Genomic DNA, 27,763 nt, shown 5'->3' with positions numbered 1-27,763 from the left:
AACATACTAAAAATCGTTTTTAAATATTCCAGGACAATGGCAATTGTTCACATCTAATATTCTTTATTTAAAAAAAAATATTTAATATAAAGTATATCTCGGTATTAGCAATTATGATAATACTAAAATGCATTATTGTAATTGTGAATAAATATCGTGTAATATTTACCAAAAGGAATTACACAATAAATGCTATTGTGTAATCTATTGAAACACTTGACATTTTTATATTTCGTTTTATTTATGGGTTTTAATATGTCGGTGAAACAAAACTGACATGTGCACACAAAAATGTATATTAGGTGCCGTAGGATTTCTAACTGAAGTGATGTAAAAAAAAAGAATATTTTATTTGGCGTAGTGGCGTTTCAAAACGTTTATGATACCCTTGCTATTATAACTTGGCACGTAAAGCTACTTGCTGGAATTACACCTGGAAAATTTTGCTGATGAGAGATGGCGAGTGAGAGATAAGAGGAGACGGGTTAGAGCACACTCAAAGCTCTCCCTAATAGAGAGGCCCCTCTCCTCTCTCTGTTGGAGATCAGACGTGTTCCACCTCATTCAAGGACTCCTTGCCAGTCAAGTACCATCCGTAGTAGATCATATATCTGAAGTTTCACATTCCGTTGACCAACTCACTTAACAGCTCAAATACACATCTCTGAACTTATTCTGTGCCAAATTTTAATCAATGGCATTTCCTCACTTATCTATGAGTTTCTTAAAAATATTGTTTTGGTTGTTGCTGAAAAAGACATTTTTATCTCTCAAGGAATTTTAGAGAGATTGATCTCTGATTCAGATTCTGTCTTAACTCATATATCATAAGTAGATATTATAGTTTCTAACACTTTATCAAAATTGACCAATAAGGTGTTTTCAATATATTTAAAAAATACAAATATCAATTAATATTTTTATAGTAACAGTTTATGTGCGGCATTAAATAAAATATTCTATCCAATCGAAGCTAGTAATAACAAGGAATATGTATATAACAATATGAATAAACCTTTTAACACTTTTTTTAAACTCATTATTCTTACAATGTACATTTCGAAATCTGCGATTTCATCTTCAGGTACTAACTAAGGTTAAGTTAATTATGAAAATAAATATCTCTAACAAGTAATATATTGCATACTTATGAGGAGGGGGAGGGTAGTTAACAAAAACTAAAAACTTTCTTTCTAGCGCAAATTGAAATATGATATTTTAAAGCTTGTTAGTGATCTTAAGAATTTTAGCAAAGGTTTTTATAGAAAATCTTTTTTTAAACACAGTAAATAACATTGTCGGCTAATTGTAAATAGACAAACCTCCCTTTTGCCACAACCAAAACATAATTATTTTAATATTATTACTATTTGGGTTTCTAATGTTTTCTTGTTTCTGTTGAGTAAATATGTCTTAAAGTAGGTCATATCCTTACATTGTGACTTCTTTATATTTCTTTCTTCTCCTAAATTTAAAATTGATTCACTTTTTATTGTTAGTAATATTTCTTATAATTGGCGAACTTTGCCTTTGCATTATGCTTTTTGATGACAGTTTCATGACAAAATAATACTAATATTGTAAACGTATATAAAGTATAGAGACATGTAGACAAGCACTGTCACAAACCAATCAGTACATCTGCGCACCAAGTACACTGAATAACACTTCCTCAGACTACAGAAACGGCGAAAGACGGATTCGGAGTGTCACGATAATAGAGATCTAATAGCATATCCATGGGATATCCACATATACCCATGTTAATAATAGAATACCGGAGGTAAGATAGTAACATGACAGAGCCTGTTATGGTGCTTGTTTTATTTAGGTCAACCTAGCATCATCGTGCTCTCTTGTTTTCTACATTTCAGAATTGCAAAGTTAGTTACAACAGAACTGGTACACCATTGTTATTCTGAAATGTCGGAAACACGAATGTACGTTAATTAAAACATGATCCTAAGATTAGTACAACGAATTTAAATAGTGATCGAACTGCGCTTGGTGGTATTACATCACAAGGTCAAAGGAAGTGATAGTAAAATAAGTTATTTAGCAATTGTACGAGTATATGGTTGATAGGACAATTATTAAAATATAACACATTGTTTGGACTTAACATATGGTGGGAGGGGTTGATTGGTGTAAAAGAGGTTTTATTTAAACTATCTAAGTTTTAACTATCTTAAAACGAATTTCTCGGAAGTCTAATTGATTATAAATTAACTTTAATAAATTATTCCTTTAGCTATTTTTTTACTATCAAGTGATCTAAATGTTTTTTAGTAGTATCCTAACTATGAAAATATTACAGACATTTTAAAGTTTGTTGAATAAGCAGCTCCACAGGTGGAAAATTATTACGGTTTTTCACAAGCAGTTTGTATTATAATGTAACAGATTTTTTAGTCCGTAAGTAAAATGTTACTTGTTAAGAATACTTAAGTAACTTTTATTTAAACATAACCGATACTCACACTGTTTATGAGCCAACCTTTAATGAAAGAGAATAGGGCATAGCAATTCACATAAATATTTTTTAAAGTACCTACTCATATCTATAATTTTGTTCGCCAATACAATTATATCGATGAATTAGTACGCAGTTCTTTTTTATAAAAGGCCTATCCATGGATTGCCATAGGTGCATGGAGATATAAAATAGTTCAGGGGATTTTCTGAGTAAAATTCCTATTCCTATAGCAATAGTGCAATAATTGTATTATATTTTATTTTTTGAACTTACCATCTTTATTATTCATTTAAAAATTAAGATACTACAGAGACAACAGTGAATGACATAACAACTCATATGAAAGTCTCTTCATTTGAGTATAATCCGTTAGGGATTTAATTATGAGATATATAGATAATAAATACGGTAGATAATGATGTTTATTGCTGATGGCCTGAATACTAACATTAGTTGAAGTATCCAGACAGTCGATACAGCATCAGTTGTCATGTGCTGTCGCTGACACCGACAATCAACAGGCTGTTTCAACCTGTCCTCAACACGCGTGAAGTTGGCAGCTATGACTGAATATGACAGACAGCAGTTACGGTTCACTTCTTTCAGCGTTGTAGTACTTCATGAGTTATGCTCCAGTCAAACATTTATCTCTGATGTCGCTTATTCTCAAATTATCATTTAACGAGCTCATATATACAATTATTAGATCTCGTATGGCATATTATGTGTCAGCTACCTTAATATTATATATTAAGGTATTTAACGACTTAATTAAACCTAACCTAAAATTACCTAATCTAACCTAACCTAGCATAGCCTAGCCTACCCGAACCAAACCTAACCTAACTGCGAATAAATAAAAGATATGTTTCAGTATTGACAATACATCTAAAGACCTAAGTCTATATATCCATGCATTCTCCTGGAAGGGCACTATCTTTCTGTAAATATATCTTTGCAGTAAAGTACCATAAAATAAATATTAAAATTCAAGTGTGACTTGTGATAAATATGTGACGATACGAATATTCTATATAAGAATATTTACCAACAAATTGTAGGTACTTACAGAACTACTGGTTAGGTAGCTACTAAAAACAGAACTAAATTGTTTCCGTCTGTCTCCATTCATATTTTATTCTTTACTTTTACAAAACTAGATATTATTCATCTGTTGTTTTCGCAAAATTAAATTCGTACGCGTATTAATTTTTTTATGAAATCAGTTACATGTTTTACATTCCAACCATTAGTTTCTCATAAACTTAAAACACACTTAAATATACTGCGTTAATTTGGCAATATATAATGTTAACAGCATTCACTACAAATAAAGCCCTATACTTACTTTGGTATTCGACTGCTCTCAATACTCCGAAAGTTTTATTTCGTTATTATTTGAATGGAAAGACTGGTCAGTTTAAGATGTTTCAAATCTGAAAACTGACAATGATTGCAGCTTTACGACAGTATATAACTATGTGCTTTATCTGGTTAATAAACTTCATGAATTCATCTCTAAAACAGATATGAATAAACACAACAGAACAGTGATACGTGATCTATAATAATTACTGCTTTTTTATATCAATAGATGTAAATATCCTGGAAAGTAAACTACTAATACCAGAAACCTATTTGATTAATTATCCGTATAATAATAATTCATGGATTTATTATTTCCTTGGATATAATAAATAACCTTAGTGACATACTTGTTTTTTAAATCTTAAAAATTCAAATCAGAAATTTCAGTTCGATTTTATTATATTTGTACTATGTACTATTTTCTAAATTCCACGAGTAGAGGTACATACACTAAAAGGATTAAACTAAAATAAACAAAAATACCAATGCCAAACCAAAGCTCCGATGTCCTCTACCTGTATAAAATGGTATAGGATGTAAAATTGTATTGAAATTATTACAAATAGTAAATAGTGATATATGGAAACCGAATATCGATGACGGAACTTAAGTTGGCGAGAACATCATTTATTAGTTAACAGTGTGAAGAGGCTTTCTGTACAATAAAGAGATGGACAGTTTATACAGCACTCTACGTGGACTTCATTGCTACTTCTTCAAGTGTTTAATTTATTACAATACCAAACAGTTTCAAGCGAATTCGTTGTCCAGTTTATTTTTATTAAGAAATACAGGCATTTGTTGGAGTCAGCTTTTGTGTCATCGTTAACGAGTAAACAAATTTTTTAAAGTTAATACATTTATTAAAGTTATGTCTTATACAAATATTGATTTTTTTGAAAGGTTTTATTTATTGTAAAGTAATTTTTTCAAAGACATTTTTAATTCCATGTTTTAATTTGTAATTATCTGCAGCTGTAATAGAATTTTCTCTATCCCCATTGTGTTTGTGTCTAACGCGCTCATAGACTCTAACTGATTTACCAGCTCGAACTTATTGTTTCCTTCTGTAGACAAGCCACAAAATTGGTCAAAGTACACTGACTCCTAGTGTACATAGTGTCATAAAAAATGATTTACAAAGTGTAGTACACAGTGACGTACACAGTTATGTACACATTGATGTACACAGTTCTGTACACAGTGACGTATACACTGGAACCTTGTAATTAAATAATTCAGATGTTGTCTTTTAATCCTCTTGAAACCCTTTCTTATAATGGAGTAATAACATACAGCTGCTAATAAGGAGCGTATATTAAAATAAGTAATATTAAAATGGTATTAAAGCTGTCTCAGAAACTGAACTACTATTATTGTAAATCTTTTAGTAATAGATTTAGTGATATTTAAGTAGGATTATCTCTGAGTTAATACTTCAAAACTAGAGCATTAGCTTTTTATAGCCATACGTTTTTAACCACTAACCAAATATCTCTTATGCTAATTTATACTGCTACATGACACATGGAAATATGTGGTATTTGGAAATCACAGAACTAATATTGTTCGTTTTCATGAAGGATGTAACTTCTTGTTTGGTTTTAAATGTTTAGAGAATGAATGGGTCTGAAAGCGCTAATTATGCAAATACATCGCCATCCCCAGGCAGCCAGTATGTTATTCTGACAAATTTTGGTGAGTGGAATGGTTTAATTAATATTATTAGTTTCAATAGAGTGTGGTACGGAATGGATAGCAAACAATTCAAAGCAAAAAGTTTCCGTCTCATTTCAAACTAACATATTCCTTAATTTTCGTACCTCCTCGTGATGATGGCCGCTTACAAACAGTGTTAGTTGGCGTTTATCTTTCATAATAAAAATTCAACTGTGCCTTTTGAACACATATTAGCTTGATCAGATTTAAAAATACATTTTATAAGTAGATTCCTAAGATAAATGCTAGAAAGCGTAATGGATGTCCAATTCATCATACAAATATAATAATATTTTCCCCTGTTCAAATAAATTCTACAATAAAATAAATAACCACAAAAGGCTACATATCAATTAACAGTTATTTAATTCATTTTTATTGTTAACGAAAATTTGAGTTTTTTATTAGTATGAATTCTTTATAAGAATGTATACTTAAATTGTTTCTACAGACTTAACTCTGATGTAAAACTAATAATTGAAGTATAGTTGCAGGAATATAAAACTGATTTGGAAGGTTTTGGTGCACTATAAGCCTACATTAATGTCTAATTAACACGGCAGAATACTTGATCGACTTTCCAAACCGTGAATTGTCACTAAAGACTAATAAACTTTAAAAAGTAACATGAATTATAAGCAGAAATGTCTGCGTTGGAGCTTCATATAACAATTACTGAAATCAAAGAACCTGGCTTTATAGTTTGTCACAAATATTTATTCTCTTATGGCAAGCCTATTCCATCTATTTACGGCCAATACTAAAATATTCCACAAGAGTTTAAAAGTAATACAGACATTTGTATTAAAGTAATTCAGTATCATAATTATAAAATAAGTACGAAATTTTACTTAGGTAAAATAAGAATCATTTATAAAAACAAGTAAGAATGTTCCTAGTGACGTTGGACATGGTTGCCAACACAAAGACAATGCGAGGCTGTGCCTTTCCCGCGCTGTAACCTTTTAGATGATGAACGCTTAGCAGAGAGTGAACAAGAGCGGATGTGTAGCTTTTTGTATCCCATTGTCCTCTCGCTTTTATGGTTTGCCGTAATAAAGCAGTGCCAATTACTTTCATCCAGTGCTTTTTTTTAATTAGATCAGCAGACTAGCAATGCTTACATTGTGACTAAAATATTTCTCCTTTGTTTTTTAAAAGGGTTCTTATTTGATTAAATGATTAACAATTTACATTTTAATTACACTGAAAAATCTGAAAATTAGAAAAAGAGTTCTAGGATGTTGGAGACATTTTGGAGACGGACAACAAGTTGTACTCAAATAAAAAAATAAATTTAAAAAATTATTTAAAGATTACTAATTAGTAATTACTAATTAAAGTATTACTAATTATTTCTTTGCTATCGTACAATTACACCGTGTTCAATCCCAATAACTGTTTTATTATGCAACTACTGTGTTTATAAAGCAACTGAAACTTCCACCACTAACGGCACCCTTCTTTATAAATTGAAACACATAAGATTGGTATTGGTTTAAAAATATATTCAGAAGGTAATAATTCAAGCAATGCAGGACGATATACTAGAAACAATGGTGTTAAAACAGCACAATTTAGACAACATGGAGAACATGTGTGAGGAATCTCAAGAAAAACTTAATTTTTTGTTTATTTTACCATTTAAGAATGATATGACACAAATTAAATATTTGCAAAAACATCATTTTCAAGAATAACAAATAGTGGATATTTTTCTGTACTACTGTGATCCAGCTTGATCCACTGTAAACTAATGTGTAGTTTTTCAATTATACTGTAATCTTTCAATTATACCCTAGTAGAACCCTCTGAAAAATTGTTCAAAAGTTAAAAGCAAATTAAACGATGTATGTTGAAATGTTCTAAGTGCAAAATACTCATTGGACCCAGACAAGCTTATTCTGAATTCAATATAAGCTGTTGTGGAAATTTAATTTATAGGATAATTTGATTGATGGTAGACGAGTGTTGATGAGAGTCTTGAATGAATAAGTCACATACACTCCTACTCATATAACTCCCACTATTTGTAATGATTAAATTTATGATTATCACATACTACGTCACTTAAGTAATGTATATATGAAGTTTTTCATGTATATATGACAGTTGGAAAATGGATACAATGAAATTTAGAACGACTACCGATTAAATACGATACAGCAACCACAGAATACACCCAGAACATGAAAAAGATTAAAATTGAAGAACCAAAGACTAAAATATTGGTTTTCATACAAATGGCGAAACATTGCTTTTTGCTTTAGTTGGAAAATAAGAATTAAAGTTGCCAGAGGCAAGCAACTGGACTAGTTTCCACATCACAAGTTGCACAGTGACCGTAATTCGAAGAAACAACCACCCTCCCCGCCCTGTCTGGATCTGCAGGTCACTATTTTCTGTATTGAAAGTAGAACTTTCATAGAAAGAAAATTTCAAAATTTCAGAGATGTATCACTGGCATTTATTATTTTCTAGAAAATTAAATCTTCATGGAATAAAGACTTTAAAAAAATAATACAAAACTTTTGATGTTTTAAATGAAAGGCATACTTTTAATGTTCACTTAAGTGTTATATTTATTTGGTATAAATGAATCAAGTGGTAGTTGCAAGAATACTGAAATTATTAGTCAGATAATTGCTATATTTCATTGCGATCTAACTATTATGTTAGAAGTTTGTTTGTGACGATGGAAGGATTAAGAAGGAAACAGGATTTCCCGGACATTTGCCATCGTTCAGTGATACAAGAAATAAGTAACACTAGGTTTCAAGATCTGCAATCTGATCTCTTCTTCAGGTAAGTAACTAACCTAACACATATCTCCAACTAGGTTAAAATAAGCAAATCATGCCACAGCGTTTTGACACGCCTAAGTCAGAAATAGCAACTACCATAGTGTGTGTCAACTTCACTAACTCTAAAACATGCACTTTATAAAAAAAAAACTAAACACAACACTACTACTTAAAACAGAACTTTAATTATTAAGGCATTCGCCGACTAACCACCTACGACTGACTAGTGGCTAATAACAAATTATGTGTTATGTTCATTATTTACCTGAAGAAGGGGTCATATTGCAGAACTCGAAACGTGATGTTTCTGATTTATTGTATCACTGAACGATTGCAGATGTCCGGAAAATCCTGTTTCCTTTACCAAGTTAGCTTCTTGTATTGTATTAACACGGTATATGCTTATTTATGCAAACTTTCACAAATTAAATCAGTCATACTTATATTAGAATGAAACAAAAATTATATTTAGAATGTTGAGCGTGTTCAAATTCCTGTTAGTGCGTCTGGAATCTGACAATGTGCACTCTTGGAATCTGAAGTTATGTTCATCTGAAGAGAAAAAAGGTCTTTATTTGGTAACGAAGCTGAATATGTATTATTTACATCTTTTCAACATCAGATACGTTCATACGGGTACTGCAAAATAAAAAAGATAGTTTAATGCAGATGATGAAATATTATCATCAGATGCAAAATCGGATGTACAATACCATGTTTCTGACACGATTTCCAAGCACGGCGGAGCAAGCAAGTTACCTACACATAACGTTAAAGGGAAAAAATTTTCAGCAATGAAGAAGCTCAAAACGAGCTTTATAAATGTTTTCAGATAATCATGCCTCCAGATTCTAGCAATCGTCTCAGACAACATTATATTCCAGACATTAAACTAAAAAGGAAGTTGAGCTGGAGATAAACTCAATATTCACATTAATTCAACCCTTCCCTACCATAGCCACGTTATGTGTAGAAATTATATGTTAGAAACCTTTTGTATCTAATTACATTTTAGGACTTACGTATTCGTTTAAAACAATACGTTCAAGCGATTTTGACAAAAAGTGTATACTCCGATTTTTTTTATTTGGTAAGTAGTGTAAAGACGTTGACAACAGCTGTAACTAAAAAAAATAAAACTATTTATTTAAATTTTCGTTGACAAACATTAGTGTTATACCGAGGTGAAACTTGACTTTTAATTTGCCAGCAATATTTACAACGAATTTTAATAGAATCAAACCAAATGATGTTGTTAAGAAGTGTTATACATTTAATGAAAGTGTTTCCAATTACAACCACAAAGGATTTACTATATGATACCAATTCTTATAGAATTTTTCCTTCTTAAATTAAGGATTAAAAATAAGTAAAAGTATTAAACACGGATTTCTATTTGTAGACTACAAATTTTCCCCATGAGAACCAATAGATATTGCCAACTGTCTAAACATGTAACAAGCTAAGATATTGAGTAACTGCTTGGTTTTAAATTGTAATTAATTTTAATACCGAGATACAATACGTTAAACATTATGTAAGTGAATATAAACAGTAAGTAAAAAGCTCATTTGAAATTCTGGAGGAATAACATACACTTTGAGAACGATCCCAAGCCTCCGTTATCTTTCGGTAGAAGGGAATACCTGTTACCCCATCCCTCCCCCTCCCTCCGCTACCTCACCTGTACCCCTTCCTTATTTATTATCCGGTTTCCAAATCTTATCCTTAACTAAGAAGCCTGACAGTTTTTCTTTTACACAAATACCAAACCTAGATAGTAACAAAAGCCGGAAAATAAGCTACGGCAAAATGTAATGTGAACATTTGCAATAACAAACACATCTATAAAATAAGACCTAGTACTAGCGTAAGTCACTAAAACAATTACTTATATTATTTATCAAAATGGGTACCTATAACTTTTGATAATTAATAAAACATAAATAGTTTTGAAAATGTAGTATTCATTTATCGTTTATAGTTAAGTTGCTAACTAGTATCTTTCATAGTAACTTAGTATTAATAACATGTTTAGTGTATGTATGTATGTATTATCGATGAACTTGTTATAACAATATCATTTCTCAAACTATGTGACTTGCTACAATCATAAGAAATAAACTAATTAAACCCGTACGGTGTTCCAGGAATGTCTGTCAACAAATGCTGACGGAGAACTAGTCAGACAGAAAATGGAACCTTTTGATACCGAGATCAAACGGTACAACCAATCGAACGGCTTTGTTCTTTGATCGCGTTTGTCGGTTTTGTTTACAAAGTGACTGATGTATAACTGTTTTCTGCTATGGGCGTAATTAATGTAATAGTTACGCAATTGTGTTTTAAAACACAAACTTTATCGAATCGAGCAATCATTCTTTATTTTGCGTAACTGTAACTGTGTGTCTGTGCGATTTTGTAACAACAGAATTTCATTACGTTCACTCAAAATTTTTCATTTACTATATTTTAATACAAAGGAGAAAAGTTTTTGAGTTAATTGTTCTTGATTATTATTGAGTGTTTATTATTTTTCGTTTTAGGACATTCGAAGTATTGTAAATAATTAAATTACCACTTCATATGTAAGCTAGCTACTTCATCATCTAGGACTAGGCAGGGCGTTATTGTTATTATGTTGTTGTCAGTCCTTGTTTTCCCTTGGATTAAGGAAGAACTCTAAAGAGGATTTCGGGACTAAAGATTTCAAATGGAAACAATAAATTGTTGTTTATCATTACAAAAGAACTATCAGCACATTACAGTTACCGTGTGAGCTCCGTTCATACATAAGCGAAGCCCATTCTTAGAGTTTTAGTCTAGTTTCTCTTCTCTGTTTCTGTCCGCTTATACACTTGATATCTTGAATATAAATTCAGCTGTAGACATGAAATATTGTTAGGAAAACAGTTGACATGTTTTTTTTTCAAATCGGACATTCCACGACGTTAGGTACAGCGTTGAAATCAGCGTGTGCAGCTATTAGTATAACATAAGTTGTCCTTTGTTTTTTTGACCAAGCGATGCCATATAACCATAGAACAGACCAACACGTAAATGACAGGGCGTATCAAACCAATTAGTAGGGCAATAGACCTTTATTGAAACCGTCGATACTCATTCAAACTAAATTGAATTGCCTTGTAAGTGTGTGTTTGGACAATAGCCAGGCTTTGTAAATTACAGTCCAGTTTCGATGGCCAGTTTAGAAATTAATTGGTCAAGCATTTGTTTACCACAGCCTATTGTTTCAATACAAAAGCGATAGCAAAATTTGTAATTATTGTATTATACTATTAACTAAATACACAATGGTTCCAATATAATAACGCAATACATTTTTAACTTCATACATGGATTTTATAAATATCTTTTGAAATTTTAAGTCATTACTCTAAATAAGAATACTTGCATTTTTCACAGTAGAAGGAAAACGGTAAAATATCACTTTTGATGAAGTACTTGATGTTTCTAAAACTTTTCGTAGAGCTATAAAAGCTTGAGTGGCGTCATATCTTTGATGCTTACAACAAAAGATGCATGTGTCAATTACCGTCCTATACACTATATTTGCAGACATTTCTCACAGTTAATAAAGTGGTTCGTTGGGTTGGGTTACCATATCTGTACTGGTTGGATAATTAGATCCATAAAACATCTGTAACCATATTTTCAGTCTATCATCGTTGCCTTAATTCCAAAATAAACTATATTCTAGATCAAATCACTTCAAAGAGTAATCGGTACAATTCCTCCAGGTTTATAAATTACGTTTAAAATAATTTAGAGTCTTGGGTAGAAAAATATTTACTAAGGAACTGTAGAATTTCAGCATATTTGAGTGATAATCTTTCAGTCAAAATAAATTATAAGTCAATAACTTTTATAAGTTAAAAATTGATAGCAGTATTAAATGACAGTGTTACAGAACGACCCTTCTTCTTGAGTAAGGGAACACAAATATCACATAGTAAACAAAGTTTCAATTATATACAATACACCTTGGTAAGATCCTGCAATATGATGTTATTTGTTGGGAAATTAAGTAATTATACAAATAATACTTATTTCAGACCGCCTTTAAACACACCATTTATTTATAATCAACTCAAAATATTATAGAACATCTCTTCTATAAACAAAACGTACATACATTACCATCGGGACGCACAATCACACATTAACATGCTGTCTAGTCGGTAAGTATATTCTTTGAAGATACCTATTGAATTAAGTTGCATTCTATTATTCTATATTTCATACAATTTTTCGCTATTGATATTTCATTTGAATAATAGTTTACTAAAATCACTTCATACATATTTGAGATACAACTACTAGAAAAATATAGGAAGTTTGAAACGATGATCATGAAAGGATGAGAGAGGCTGATAAAGAAAGCAATAGATAAAATAAAAAAGAAAAAGAAAACGGTGAGAAGAACAGTACTGAACAGGAGAATAGAGGACAGTGAAATCGCAGAGTACAGTCCAAGGGATTTAGTATTTTATATAGTTTAGTAGTGTGAGTTTAGTTTTGTTTTTAAACTTGAATTACCAATTATAAATATTTAAGTAAACATTTGTAAAATATATTATATGCTTAAAATTTGCCCCACCTATTTCTTACATCCTGTGAGGAATATTTTCTGAAAATAAAATAGTATTTTCACTGCACCTAAAAATGTAAGAATAAAGTTAAGAATTGTTTATATTATTATGTTTAAACTCTTACCTGAATTGACTCAACTTCCATGAAACTAAAGAATATAATAAGCTAAACAACTATACAAAATTTAAGTTTCTAGTTCAAATTTATCTTGAACTATGGTATCCAACGCCATAAATGAAATTAAATAGGATTGCTGATGCTTTCTTTAAAACTGAAATTGTTTTGTGTTTGGCCCTCTCCTTAAAATTTATTTATTATTAATAATGTGAATTCTCCAATTCATATTTTAAATGTCATACATCTTTTATTAAGGTTTAACACATTTTTTGTATTACTATATTATAATAATGAATCGTATATTACTTAACTATTATACTTGTATTGCAGTTATATCTTGATGTACATTTACTTCAAATCTTATAAATAATTTTATATTGGTAGTCCAATGGGTAGAACATTGCACGAGTTATGCAGTTATAATAACACAGAAACAAATCACATCGATGATTTATCACTCTGACGTAGCGGAGCTGAGGGCCGAGAATGTTTAGATAATAGCCAACTCAAATGTTGCCCGATACAGTATTGTATTCATTGTCCGATAGTGTGGCGGAATTCCGGTGTCACCGGAAACTGACGATCCAGATAAACACTTTCCACTCGCTTTTGTGGTGGCTCTCACTTTTTGTGTGACATGCGATCTGCATGTTACGTGATTTTACTAATAGTAGAAATAAAGGTTAGACAACTAATAATCAATCCGTGTCACTGCATTAAACATTCATATACAAAAACAAGCATTGTTGGTAATAAGACTAGAAGTACTTTTTAAACTTGAGAAACAATATAATTTAATTCATTCTTAGGCCGAAAATATAAATATTTACTAGTGGAATACCTAACATTAGCAGCGTACATATTTTATTGTCTTGACAGTAGCGAAGAGAAGTTCTTGGAAAATGACATTATCTCATGCTATGTATCTCACTACTTGAACTACTTAAGTACGTTTAATGGCTAAAATCTAGTGCAATAACTTAGTGTAACTTCAAGGAGCTTATTCTGACAAGATTAAGATCGACAATAAGTATTTATCCTTCAATATGTTTTTTATGAACCATTATTAGAACATTTTACAGCATCTAGAGCAGACTGTATTGTTCTAAGGCAACTTCTAGAAAAAATCTTTGTTTAAAGTTTGTTAATGACGGTGGAAATTTTGACTGGATAACACGATTTCGGACATTTGCCATCGTTATGGTTACAAGAGGTATAATACAGCTATCTTACTTAGATAGGCAGTATCCCACTTTCATCGGTGGTGGTTTGATGTGTGATTGTGTTTCTCGTACTCGTGACTTGTGCTCGGGACTTACATTGCCTGCAGTGACAACGCCTGGACTAGACTCAAAGCAGCTTATGAGTATATTTTAACACTTTTCTTTCCTTCTTCTTGTATTCTCTATTGTTTTATGTACTAATACCTCTCCAACTTGACGAAGAAGGTAGATTCCAGTCCTTGAAACCTTGTGTCGTACCTTCCAGAGAAAAATATATTATTCTTTGATAGAAGAATGTACAGACACGAACATCATTCTAAATTTATACAACATACTATTTAAATAAATACATTAATAAAAAATATATGTATATCAGTGCCTTCTACACGAGGAGTTATATATGACAATATTTTCAGGCAGTATTTTATAGTTTTATATATACATTCATTAATAAGATATATTATACGTTTTATTTATTTTATATCTTGTTGGATAACAATACTTAGATGTCTGATTTGTTTATTTTGTAACATTACGAATTCGTAAATGTAGAACCCTTGTAACAATTCTCAAACGTTGCACTAAATCCTAATGAGTGAATAATTTACTTTTACTGAATCTATGATAGGATTGAAATCATAACACTAACGAATTATATATCATTTGAAGTCATCCACCATTGTAATAAAGTGCCTACGTTAATATATGTATAAAGAAACCATCACAACGCTAAGTTCTTAAGTACACAAGCACATTCAAAAAGCTGAGAAGTTTAAATTAGTTCCTAAGCGGTTTAGCGAGGAAGTCAGGTGTTTATTTTGTCACTCGTTAATTAGGCTTGGTAAAGATGTGTAACTTTCTAAAATCTTCTACTTATTTCTGCAATTAATTTTCTAGTTCTCATAGCCTAACATTTACATCCGGAAAATTATATTTCTAATTTTGATCTTATGTTATATTTACAGAGAGTAAATTAAGATTACGAGTATAGATTGATTTAGTTTGAGTAATTTATACATCGCTTCCGGATATATCTGAAGATCATTAGATTTCAGATTTGAATTATATTTAGATACTTCAGTCATAAAAAGTAGTAGAAGTTAAACTTTTTGCTTATTCTCATTATATTAGTTTTCTCAAATCAGGCTTAGTGGCTCAAGGTCTCCTATTCTTTTTATAGTGGTTATACGCTCTGAAGAAGTAATAGCGTTAAATTAGAAGACTTGCAATATATTAAAATAGTTTGTATATGTGGATAAAGAATCATTCAGTTAATTTAATGACAGTAGGAGTTTCAGTGGTAGTTTGTTAAGCTTATTAGCCAGAAATGTTAATGAAACACACACGAACGCGCGCACATAACCCAGCCAACATTTTCAATATAGTAATAAAACTATATCAAGCCTTCAGAATATGTAAGAGTGTAGATATACGAACTACTAATATATCTTCTTCTATAATCATATGGGAGTATCAACAGCCTAGAAAACCGCTGCCTTACTGTTCCTTCGCAGACCCTTTCTTAAGAAATATCATTGTTTTGACAAAAGTACTTAAATTTTAAGATATTTCATATTTATATATATTTTTATCCCATAGTATTTTAGTCATTACATTTAAATTTACGTATGTAGTTAATGCTACATGAACAAAGCAGTTTTAATAAATATTTTAACTCGATGTCAGCAAATAGTCTCTCTCAATGTTGGCACTTGTTTAGCTCCGAGTTCATGACTGCTACATAGCTTAATAAAAAAGTTTAGATTGTAGAAATTTATTTATTTGTGCTATATAACATATTACAGAAAACTTTTGACTAAAAGGGGTTACTGACAGGCATATTATGTTGTCTGGTTTAAAATAATCATGACGTCTTACAACGGAGTTTACCTCATATACGCACACCAGTTTAAGGATTCTTAATATTTTAAATGAGCTAACCCGATTTATGTGCGTAAATAAATAGGTATTGTGGAGCTTAACTGAATATTTTAATTGAATTATCACTATCGATAATAGCTGCATTATAAGTAGAAAATTTGGTTGCTCCGCCGTGCTTTGGGATCTTGTCTAAAACATCGCTTTGTACTAAGTTGTGTACCTGTGATACTATTAGAATACCTCTTCGTCTAGGTTACACTGGGTAACCAGACTTAGCTCATTTGCAGCCTAAATGTCTCTGAAATGCAAAGAAAATGCTTTAGAGTACCTTCAGAGAGGTGTGGACTCCAGAGTTCAGGAGCCGAACTTCTCTGTCTGATCTCAAACCCTGCAATAAGCTGAAGGGGAAATTGGGCTTAACTCAATATTCGAAAAATAGTCAGACACAGATCTGAGATTATATTTATATAAAAACATAAAATTGTTTTAATGATATTTAAATGACAAAAACCGTACAAAAAAGACACAACTGAATGATCTTTTTATTTAATTAATACATAAACATTACATTACATTATTTAATTCGTAAATAAATAAAACTATATCGCATTTTTATTTTATATTACCAAAGCTATTCAGTAAATTGACAGAAAAAGACTAAATCAACCATTTGTTTTATGCATGACATCCACGTTTCGTACATGAGTGAACACGACTGATTAGCTTATTTAGATTTCACGCACAGTCAGATAAAAAACCGTTTATACACCCATTTATTCAGATTGATTGAATTTATAACGTTATTTAAAAATATTAATACAAATATTGTTTATTTTATATTACAGTGCTGATAATTGAAACCGTGCCATGATATCTCAAGAATGGATATATTTACAGACAATAATAAATGGGGAAACTTTAGAGATTAAACAGTTTGATGCTATTGTTTAATATGTTGCTCAACCTTAATATTTTCTAAGAAGCACTTTTCGAAATTTTTAATATATAAAAAAAGTTTAAGCGATTTTGTTTTGTTCCTTTAGTCTTACTCGTTAGGAAAATACAGGGAAATAAAGTTTATTCCAAAAGGAAAGGTTTTGACATGTTTTAGTGTTGTATGAGTAATTTAAAATATAATGACGAAGCAAATAGCGTTAATTTTTAGTGGAATATTATGGTTTTATCCAAATTCATTATTAAAAGCTTACTGTAATTAATAAATTGCCAACATGAGTATGAACATATGAATACTAAAAACATAATGACCAGCCTACATGTAAGGTTGTATGAGGACAGAGTAATATAATTGAAATATTGAAGATAAGCCAATAAAACTTTTAAAATCATTACTATACATAAATATAAAAACTGAAAATGTTAAACTATAAATAAACTATAACATCCTTTTATTAAAGTCTATGAAGCATTCTAACAGTTTTACAAATTAAATTAGGTACATTATTTATATTAAACATAAACTAATTTTTGAACCGCGTATTGTAAACTTTTAAAGAGAAATTTTTCGTTCCTCTCTCTCTTTATATGTTAATAAGCAGTTTTTGTTACATTATTCTAAAAGAACAAAGAATTTTATTAATTATATATTAGTTTTCTTTATAATACTCCAACAGTTTTTGATATTAAGAAGTTTAAAATTTCGAAGTATTAACATAATAGACGTTATAAAGAAACTAAATGAAATTCTATATATTGCTTCGCATGATAGTTTGGGAGAAAATAATAAAATTTACGAAACTAATCCTTAAGAAAACGTTTTTAAAAGGAAAATATTATAAAAACTTACAGATAAAAGTCATGCATTTTATAAAATGTGTCAATGAACACAATCGTATTCAAATCTTACATATTTTCCAATAGTTTTCTTTTTGTAATTTCTTTAAGAATTGTTTATGTTTGTGCAACTCTTTTTTTTCTATTACTTATTCGAGTCCTGAGTACTTCCAAAATTTTAAGTCTGAGGCCTACGACACAAATTGGCCTAAACATTTGCGCAAAACGAATAATTTCTATAGTATGTAATCTTACAATCCAATTAGTGTTAAGACTTTGTTTCCATTGTTGAAGGATCTACTTTGAGGATTTCTTTACATGAAGGATTTCTGCATTATGTCATGAACACATCTTTTATCGAGGCAGGATCTAAAAGATCTGCTGATTTCGCGTTATTGCTTAAAAGTTGAAGTAAATACACTATTTAATATATTTACATATACACGTATTCGTAGGTTTTACAACGCAAGTAATTCTCACTGTTACATGGTGAGTTGTCACTGTCATGACTCTGTCAGGATAAAATATTAAAACAGTGAGTTAAATGTTAAGTATTTTATATCAAATTGTTCATCATACAAAATCTATAAAATAATGTGACTGAAAAAAAATCATTTAATAGGATTTTAATGGCACAGGTTCCTTGAGTGTTGTGAGTGTAGGTTGTAGTGAAGAAGGAGGTATTATATATACAAAATACAAGCATTACTTTTTTACAATTTATTCTGTAACCATTATTGAAAGATTAATATTTTAATCAATATTTGTATTTACAACGTTTGTAATGAATGTTTATGTTGCATACCTCTAGAGATCCTGCATGGCTCACCCTCAGACAGAGGAGGATCTGGAATTAAGCTAAAGTTTACAGCACATTGCTCGTGAATTTCTGAATAGGTGCACTTTCACTGTAGGAGGAGGACGATGAGAGATCGCTGATCAAAGATTAATGATTTCTAGGCTGTAAATACTTTTTTATCTTATCTCCCGTACATAATATAGAAGAAAATATTGTAATCGAACAAACAGTGGAATGCAGATTTTGTGGAAAATATTACTCTTAGAAATACATGATGAAAATATGAACTTTGGAACATCTGCATATGTTTATATGTGTGGGTATATTGTAATATAATGGATATACATTTATGTATAAATATTTATTACATTATTATTATTAGTTCATTTTAGTGTATAGAGTTGTGTGATTCAAATTGTTTTCATTGTTTACAATTTTTTTTTGAAATCATCAACGCCTTTTTGCTGTCAATAAATTGATCCTAACATCAATTAAACTCCGCAACTTGCATTTAAAACAAAGACGTTTTTCTTTATATAGTTATTTAATAATTTGAATGCAGTCCCACTAACGTTACATGTGGATATAAACCCTATCGAGTAATGTGATTATATGTGAAGCCTGATCCGATTTAGGTGACATGTCAAGTAATATGCGGCAATCTACGCTCTGGGCTTAGTGAATTAGACTCCATTACGTTGATATTATTAATTTGGTAATGTCAATGTTTTTATGTAAATTAATCGCGACTTTACAGATTGTTGATAATCACCTTAAAACAAGGTGTACAGGTTGTATGTATAAAATATAACAGGAAGTTAAAACTCGTTTTGTATTGATTTGGAAATAATGCGTCCTACAAATGGTACATAATCTAAAGATTTGTATGGCTACAGCATATAGATCATGTTATATTAATAGATTGTCCAAGAATAATCACAAATTTGGCTATTTGGAATTATTTTTAAAAGTTATAAATGTTAATAATCATCGGTAAGATTTTTTAATTTTAGCTCATTTTCCTCCCGAAACAAAGTCTATCTGGTAGAAAATATAGTCAGATAATGATTTAGTATAATATTTTTTGAGTACAGTTAAAAAGGTTATAACGACTCTAGTATGCACTTTTAATTTATTGATAAAACAGCATATAACATGAACTGTAATGTCATGGTTTATACTAATGGCTATTAGATCTGTCTACTAATCACAGACGTTTGAAACCGTGAACCTCCGCAATCAACCATTGACTCTCCTTTTGTAAACGGGCTGAATGTTTTAGGGCTAGAAGCACCCACATGCCTATGAACTTCACTTGGTGATATTCTTTTCTTTTTTTAACTTCTTCGTTCTTTTATACTATTTTTTATAGTCAGGTTGAAATTAACCCTTAAAGTGCCAGAGTCTCGTGTGGACTATAAAGAATATCTACACAACATGATGTAGCGTGAACCGTTGGTACTCAAGTCGTTAAACGTATGCAATATTAGGGTTCTGATGGATACTAAATTGATCTAAATATTGGTCTAGTAAATGGTTCGCTTAATATTTTATACAGATTTTCTTTGTATAAAGGTCTACCGATTTTTAGTCAGAAGCTGTATTGAACATGTAACCGGTGTTTAAAGTGCAAAAATGTATATAAATATGTACATATATTTATGTAAGCAGAGGAAATTTCCTCCATGGGTACTCTGAAAGCGTAAAGAAGGGTTGTAAAATAGTAAGTGTAGCAAAATAGCTACGAGTTAACGAAAATGTCACCATAACATTTGCGGAATGTAGCTTAAAATGAGTAGCGGGTCTCAATATTACTTAAGACCTTTGGAGCCTACAAACGTCTACAAGAACTTGATCTTGTTTCTACGAGTTAAATTATAGTAACGTTTCGTATTCATCCGATATTAGGAGTAATATATTTTCATTGCACTGTACGTGATGTGGTGTCCTGTAACAGAACGTTAGCAATCTAGTCATACACGCGAAGAAACCTTTCTTGTATTTATATAGTTAAATCAAGAAATTATAGTTAATCACACACAATAATAATAATAATCACAATATAATATTTAAATTAATTGATGCTACTTACAAACTCATTTGAAGCATTGCAGACAATCGTGGCACTCCTAGAGTTGCAACTAAAGTTGTTAAATTTTTGAAAGTCATAGACCTTCCTCTTATTTAACAATGTTATAGAAAACTTTATAATAATTAACTCTAACAGAAATCAGAAATAGAAATATAATAGTAACTTCAAAATACCTGTATAAAAACTATATCCATACATGGTTTTAATTTCATACTGTATAAAATTTTTCATTATAGAATGTTTGTAAAGGCACATGATTAAAATCTAAAGAGCTCATGTAGAAGATGTATAGTAGTGTAAGAGTTTCTTGCAATGTTATTGCTTTTGCATATATTACTTTGCAACTTTTAAATTAATTAAATCATTCTAAGCTTGATATCTCACTTCAATAACTAATAAATTATTGGGTAAAAACACACATTTTATAATAAATATTATTTCTTTTTCAAATATTGAACAATCCTAGTAAAAATGTAAAACAAAACTAACAGTGCAGTTAAGATATTAAACTCATTGTCATAAGAACTCTCATGTAAAATAATAATAACCCCAAATAATATTTATAACCTTGGGAAGTTTTATTTATTACGTGTTAGAGAAAATGCAATACGTGGGAGAGGTCATAATGGGTCAAAATATATTCCTATTACTATGTATAAACAAAAGAATAGTTAAGCTGTCCAAAAACCCAGTATTATGGAATATATAATGGAGTATCATCCTAACTTTTTCACTAATTAAATTATATTATAAAATCGTTCATTTAAAAACCTATTAAATTTAAAAACAGTCAAAAAGTAAAATAAAAACAAACTATTTATTTTTATAATATGTAAACATTTGTGTCATGTTGCACAAACGAAAGTTTAAATATACCAGTTATGAAGGTTAGGTTAGTTATGTTGTAAATATATTTATATCACTAATTAAGGTCAATACCTAATTCTCTGAACGTTGACAATGACCACAGCGTATATCTATTTCCGAATTAGTGATCCACACACAACTGTTGGACAGGATCCTTGTTTCTAGGAAGGACTGGTTCGGGCAGTGGTTGCCTATTTAAGGAGACCTCCTGGTCATTGTAGCTTGACTCGGTTAAGTTCACTGTAACCGCTGTACCCACTTGTCAGTCCTATTACAGATGAGAATCGATAACAACTATAGGACAGGTTCGGTCAGTGTTACCTATTTAAAGAACTCCTGGTAATTGTAGGTTGACTCGGTTAAGTTTACTGTAACCGCTGTACCCACTTGTCAGTCCTATTACAGATGAGAATCGATAACAACTATAGGACAGGTTCGGTCAGTGTTACCTATTTAAGGAACTCCTGGTAATTGTAGGTTAACACGGTTAAGTTCACTGTAACCGCTGTACCCACTTGTCAGTCCTATTACAGATGAGAATCGATAACAACTATAGGACAGGTACGGTCAGTGTTACCTATTTAAAGAACTCCTGGTAATTGTAGGTTGACTCGGTTAAGTTTACTGTAACCGCTGTACCTAATTGTCACTCCTACTAACAGTCTCTTTAAGGAGCATTATCGATCATTGACGCTTGACTCGGTTAGCTGTACCGGAAATAGTGTACCAACTTTATAGTCCTATTCACAATCCAATTGTAGAAGCAATTTTACAACAAAAGGGAAGTAATTATTTTTCAACTTGTAATAGATCTCGGAGATAATGAACAGGTAAATATTAAATAATTCACAAAATCCTTATGTTAACTGTTGTTTTACTTTATATATTTTTGTAAGAACTATGTAGCTTCGTATAGACTACGTACGTTTCTATGCAAATATTCATACAGCCTCACGTACAATTAAAATTACGTATATAATATATACGTATATTAAATACAATGTCATACGAAAATATAAGACAACCAGTGAAGTGGTCCCTGGTTGGACGAAATTGACGAAAACTTTAAAATAAAACCGGAAAAGACAATTTTCGCCTTAACACGAATGTTGTAACTGTTTCACGAAGAAAAGTCCATTCAAATTTGTAAGACAATTTTTGTTTCAATGGTTTATTATGCTATTTAGAATTATTTCATATTTCCTTTCCCCATTTACTATTAGCTGAGCGTTAGCGAAATTCACCGCCCAACGGTCTCGATAAATGCAATATATGTCTGTCTTCAAGATATCTAAAACAAACTGACCTGGAGATTTGAAAATTCGCATGAAGCTTCATTTCTTCATATGCAATATCAAGGTCGATAATATTGCATCCCACTCTGTGAGAATTTGCTGAGATTTAGCGAACATATTCCATTATCGTTATGGGTAACAATGACAACAACGAAAAAATCTCAGAATAAATAAATTAATAATCAAACTTGGACAAGCATTCGGCATGTCACAACTGTAAATAGTTAAAAAAAAAGTAGGCAAATGGCACGAGCTATGAACTTGAAACTTTGCATACAAACTTAGCAAAGTCTGTTTGTTGATATGTAAAATATTAGGTTACGTAACTAACTATGTTATTATTACTAAACCATCAGCGTCGGTAGCATATGGTCTGCTTTGTTGTCAATTGATTGGATTTCCTACCATTCAATTTGAAATGATTATAAAATATATATATATACATTTGAAACGGTTTAATGTATTAAATTGGTTTTAACGAGTAGATTTTAATAAGGAGTTTATTTTGTATAGATGTTTTGGTATTTTATATTTATCTAAACATGAATTCAATTAATTTTAATTCAAAAGTATGAGTTGCGTCAGTGCGATCATTTGGTGATCTACGTTGAATTAACATGTCAGTATAATTCTGGGAGAGATGAGTAGTACAAAGTGAATATTTAAATGCCAAATTTGTAATTTAATATTGCAAAGTTTCCGTAATAAATCGCCTAAGGTAACAATATTGCTGTTACATCCAATGTTATACCACTTGTTCCATTACAAAAAGATATTACTGACTTTGGTTGCCCTATTATACACAAATTGCAATACAAGAACAATTGTCTCTTTAAATTCCACTTGAAGAAAACATTCAAATAAAGCTTTCCAATGTAACCCTGAGATCCTTTCATTTGTTGCACACTTCCAATTTCTCTAGCAAATGAAGTACTTAGTATTCACATCTTTGGTTTCATTTGCTCTTGTGGAAAATCTATTTAGTGGCACAATGATACTTCTTGTACTCTATAGAAATATAAGCTTGTAATATGTACTCTATAAGTAAAACCCTTTTAATATCTTGCCATTCTAGACATATTACCAATTTATTATGGAACAAAAAATGAATTTTTGTAGAGCTCCAAATAGCTCATTTTTCCATGTAACCAAATAAGAAAATTTCGCGTAAAAATTGATACTGAGTAATATTGATTGTATCAATTATATTGTCAGAATATAATTATACTGTAAGTGTGTATTGGTATTGTAAGTATGTATCGTTAATGAAAATATGTAATTAAGCTGTATGATAGCTCAACTGGTGTATAATAAGAGTATTACATGAAAAAAAGCATAGATATAGCTGGATGAAAAAGAATTAAAAGCAATGAAATACGAGCCTGTATGATAATTTCAAAAATATGCTCATTTTGTTACTGTCAAGGAGAACATATCGAATATTTTTTAAATGATTCAGATTAATTTATACCAATATTTAGTTGTATTTTAACTCTAAAGGAAAGGAAAAGTAAAAATTATTGATATATAAAAATACGCTATGATTACGAATAAGGATCAAATTCACTCTAATGTCTAGCTTATGCGAGAAAAATTAATCAGTAACTGTTCATGCGTGTGTGCGTGTTTGCGTGTGTGTGTGTGTGTGTGTGTGTGTTTTACACAACAACAAACTGATAAAATACGTAATGGATGTCGTCAGGCCAGTGGAAGCTGATCCACATACGGGCCATCAGTAATCCATTTCACTAATGAACAATCTGTCACTGCAGGATTACACTGATTGTGCTGTTAAACTAGAAAATCCCAAATTGCATCCAAATTGCGTTTTAGAATGAACGAGTATATAAACATCCTGTTCGATTCCGACCTCAACATGACTGTGTACTCCACAAGTGAATACCAATGTAGAGGTCAGTACCTCGGGGAACGAGGAGATGTTGCATTATTAAAAAATATATTTTTCCTTGTGATTTTATAACAAAGTACTTATTGAAATAGGTTTTATAATAAATTAAATTTCTTCAAAATAACAACCAACAAAATTTAGATTGTATACAATACATAATTTGGGGTATAACTATTATATTATAAATGCTGACATTCATGAAGTTCATGTTCTTTAGAACAACATATTAAAAGACTTGCCTCCTTAAATGGTGTATAATAGAAAAAATTTTAAATGTTACAATTAGAATGTTTAATGTTTGTGTATTTCCTAGGTTGCGTTGAATGCTGAAAACTTGAAATGCATTAAGAATTATCCTATGTAATACAGTAGGAATGTACAAGTGTAGCCTGTAGGCCAATGTACCTTTACACAGTAAAAATTTTGATAGTAAAATACATAAAGCGTATTGGTTCGGTGAGGCAAAATGGTAGTTTCGTTGACTTTCTTTTTGATAAAAGAATAAAATCTATGCATAATAAAGCAGAAATAGGAAGGTATCTTGTAATTAATTTCACAATAATCATGCTTTAAAATATTAAGTTACGTAAACCACCTATATTTTACATACACATTGCTCATGCCTCTTTGATGACTGAGGGCGCAATTCAATTTTCGACACATTTACGCCTTGACGCAGAAGCTTTTCAGTCACAATATAGTAAACCAAAACTCCCATAATAAGCCTTTGTGTGTAGATGTGAGATAACGTTGATTTGATTTTATAGCTTAAACGTAACTACGATCAGTATTTTTTTTCTCACGGACTGTCGGCTTTTCGGATATCTGATGCTATCTTTTATGTATATGTTATTTTTCTTGATGATTTCAAAGCGTTCTCTCACTATCCTTGGACAGATTTACAGAGTTCAAACTAGTACTTTTGCTTTGTCACTTTCTATTGTATGGATGTTCTAGCATATTAGAATTATATATTATATATATATATACAGGGTGTATATTATGTCTGGAAACACCAAAATATATCCTTTAATTAATTTAAATATAAATTTGAAACCCTCTTACAATCGTGATAGAGATTGGGCATCTACTTTTTGGAACAATGTTTTGTTATGTCACACCAACGGGGGACGTTCCTGCCGAGGGTATCGTGAATATTCTTAATGGAAGCCTATACCTTGTGATACATAATTTTAAAGGTAAAAAAAAAAATAACTTACTGAATTGAATGCCACAAACCGCATCTCAAAGGAATTATTCTATCAGAAAATAGAGCATTTTTAGTATTGAAAATTTACTGATGTTCAACAATGTAATTTTAACATGGTTCTTAGCCACAAAATTTGTGTTACACTAATTTTTTTAGCATTTTTTAAATGTTCAATTAAAGTAAAATAAACAATTTATTTTTAAGCTGGTTCTATTAGCACAAATTTGCCAGTTTTTTATTACAATGAATAAAACTTATGAGTCACTTTCTCTGATTACTTATGAATCTGTACTTGGTGTTTTTTCCAGTCAGCAGGAAGATAGGTTTAAAGAGACAAAGGTCACTAGCCTATGAGAAACATTATTGTGTTATTAATCATCTGGTCTACAGGTTTCAGTTTGTTGAGCATGGAGCTTTCACTAGACAGGTCTAAAGCTTGGGAATTACAAATGGACAAAGGTCATATCATTCCTGTCGAGTTAATCAGTGTCTCTGAACCATTGCTGTCAACAAGTTATCTAATTACAGTAGTTCAGTTTTTATTTGGCATTTTAATGGAATTGTCTGAAAGAGAACGAATTACTCTGTTGATGATGCGAGGATATGGCGATCGTCAAAGATCTTATCGGGAAGTTTGTAGTTTGTTTAATGACACTTTCCCAGAAAGGAATCCCATAAGTGTTTCAACAATATCAAAAAACTATGAGCGTTTTTGAAATGACAGGGAGTGTACGTAATCGGCCAAAGTCGGGTAGGATACAATCTGAAACAGATGAAGAACATGCACTAGATGTTTTGCAAAACATTTATTGAAGACCCACATACATCGCTCAGAAAAAGCTGCACAGCAACATGATATGCACCCTATGTCTGTGAGTAAGATTTTGAAAATTAATAAATACAAAACCATTTAAGTTCATTTTAGTCCAACAGTTAAGTGAGGATGATTACGACAGAAGAGTTGAGTTTTGTGAACTTGTGATGCGCAAATGTGATGACAAGGCACAATTGCCGTTACTGGGCTAGTGAAAACCCACATTGGATTACTGAGTCCCATTCACAGCAACCACAAAAACTGAACGTATGGTGTGGAATTTTAGGTAACAAAATTGTGGACCCTTTTTCATCAAATGGAAATTTAAATGCCGAACTTTACTACAATATGCTCCAAAATGAAATAATCCCAGCTATTCAAATTGCATCAGGAGAATACTTTGATAATGTATGGTTTCAGCAGGATGGTGCTCCACCCCATTATGGGAGACAGGTAAGAGAGTATTTGGATTTAAGTGATTTCCTCATAAATGGATTGGCCGAAGAGGAGAAATCGAATGGCCTCCAAGATCTCCGGATTTGTCACCAATCGATTATTTCCTATGGGGTCATTTAAAATCCAATGTTTATAGAAGAAAGCCTCATAATTTGGAAGACCTAAGAAACAGGATTATAGAGGAGATTGCTTTGATAACTGAAGAAATGTTTTAGGCAACTCTGTCGAATCATTTTACACAAGATTGGCTCATTGCCAAACCGTAGAAGGAACACAGTTCGAACAATTGCTTCGACACCAAATGCAGGTAAAACGTTTGTTGTAAGAC

This window comes from Homalodisca vitripennis, chromosome 2 (assembly GCF_021130785.1).
Source record: "Homalodisca vitripennis isolate AUS2020 chromosome 2, UT_GWSS_2.1, whole genome shotgun sequence".
Classification (NCBI taxonomy): domain Eukaryota; kingdom Metazoa; phylum Arthropoda; class Insecta; order Hemiptera; family Cicadellidae; genus Homalodisca; species Homalodisca vitripennis.
The sequence above is the reverse complement of the archived record's forward strand: the minus strand, read 5'-3'. Positions refer to the sequence as shown.